At 46.7% G+C, this 2,116-nt stretch overlaps 1 pseudogene; it reads left to right on the forward strand.

Annotated features, from left to right (window-relative positions):
- The first annotated feature begins 493 nt into the window (after nt 1-493).
- Nucleotides 494-1,085, forward strand: LOC106695968 (annotated as a pseudogene).
- The last annotated feature ends 1,031 nt before the right edge of the window (nt 1,086-2,116 follow it).

Raw genomic sequence — 2,116 nt, forward strand, 5'->3', positions numbered from 1 at the left:
CCTCCCTTGGTACCCCTGAAACATCAGAGGGTACTTCTGGCCTTGGTTTTCTTGGGTTTTGGTTTTGGATTTGTTTGTTTATTTGTTTGTGATGAGTGCCGTTTCTATCTGGATAAAACATAGGTCAAAGACTTGTTCACTGAAAGAATATAAGTATAAATATTTATTTAATATTTATATATCTACTTGGATATAATTGTTCATATACATATAAAAGTCAAAAAAAAAAAAAAAAAAGCACACGCTTGACTTCTTAAGGCTGAGTGCTCTGACCGATAGCAAAGCACCCTGAGCGGCCGCTGGGATCTTTCCCCAAGGGCGCTTGCTCTCTGCCAGAGGTGGAATCGGCCCGCCTAACTAGTAAACATCTCTATCTGTTTGTTTGCTGGGAACTTTGATTTGCTATGTGATATTCTGTGCTGGGTTGGGATTTTGGAATTCTAGAATAAATTTAAAAAATATTTCTGATTGGAACATTTAAAAATGAAGCTCACAGTTCCTCAAGGCAAAGATTTAATGGGCCCTTCCCCCTGCCTGTGCTGAATTAGATAATACAGGCCAGTACTGAGACAATGGGCCTTGAAATCTGTAAAGATAGGCAGAAATGAAGCTGGTCTAATGTACTGAAAGGATTTGGTACCTGTCTGCTGCTAGCAAAGGAGGGGCTGATACCCCCTCCTAGCGCACTCCCTTGAAACAAACCATGGAACCTGGTGGGGGCCATGGAGTGAGACCCTCTCAAGGTCTGAGAATCACTGGAGCAGCCGGCCACCATGGAGCCCTGGGGAAAACCAGAGCTCCTGGTGTGGCACCCAGAGGCAGTAGCCTCGGCTTCCCCACTGCCTGTGGGCCTAGAGGTGAAGTTGGGGACCCTGGTGCTCCTGCTGGTGCTCACGCTCATCTGCAGTCTGGTGCCCATCTATGTGCTACGCCGACCGGGAGCCAGCCCCGAAGCCTCAGCCTTCCGCCAGAAAGTCCTGAGCCTGGTGAGCTGCTTTGCCGGGAGTGTGTTTCTGGCCACCTGTCTCCTGGACCTGCTGCCTGACTACCTGTCTGCCATAGACGAGGCCCTGGCAGCCCTGCACGTGCGACCTGGGTCCATCACACCCACGTCCGGTCAGCGGACCCATCCATGATCCGGAAAGACTTCATCACCAAAATGACGCAACCTGCTATCTGCCTGATGCTGGTAACATGCCTGATGCTGGTAACATTGCTCTTCATAGACATGGCTCCAAAGAGACAGGGACAATTTATAGGAAAATCAAAAATAGACTTTAGTATCACATATTTAGTAGCAGAAGATGTAGCTGCCTAAAGCGGCCATGATGCCTATATTATGTTTCATTGTATTGATGTATTATATTGACCTTTAATTCTCTTGCAGGTTTGAATGTATATTAACTGTCCTAGAAAAGTACTATGTGGAGTGAACCCCAAAAAGTAAAGAGTGCCTAGCTGCCAAGAGGGCAGGTGCCCACCTGGGCAGGGAACAGTGCCCATCAGGTTTTGGTCTCTGTTGAAAGACAGCTAACAGTTGGCAGCCTGTGTACTGCTTGCAGGCCTTTGTGACCATGCCCATGTCAGGGGTAGTCTGAAAAAAGCCTGTTTAGAATAGAAGATCTGAGGCATGGTTATGCATAAAAAAAGTTTAATGCCAACAATTAAAAGGAATTGGCAAGAAAAATCAGAAAATCTTAGAGTAGATCAGTATGTCTTTCTTCTTATATAATTCCTCCAAAATTTGGCAATGCTAACATGGCAATACATTTCTTTGCATAGATTCAATAAGACCGATTCCTAATAGTGGTTTTATTAACGGAAAACTTTGACTGGAGTATCATGTTTTAAAGAGCCTGTCTGAGCTCTAAAGACTTGAAGCCAGTAAAAATGCCACGAAGAAAGCCTGGTACCCTGCTTGGAAGCCCTGAAGATGGCTGGCGCTGGAGTGTCAGGCCGATGCCCTACCATCACTGGCGGTTGGTAAGAGTAGAAGGGGAGCAGTAGGGATGCCTCTGCATTCCTGCGGAACCCCCACACACTCTGGGCCGCAACAAGTAGGAGGGCTACTGAGATGGGCCTTAAAACCTGGAGCGTGGGCTCAGGTGGAGTTGCT

Source organism: Myotis lucifugus, unplaced genomic scaffold (assembly GCF_000147115.1).
Source record: "Myotis lucifugus unplaced genomic scaffold, Myoluc2.0 scaffold_5797, whole genome shotgun sequence".
Lineage (NCBI taxonomy): Eukaryota > Metazoa > Chordata > Mammalia > Chiroptera > Vespertilionidae > Myotis > Myotis lucifugus.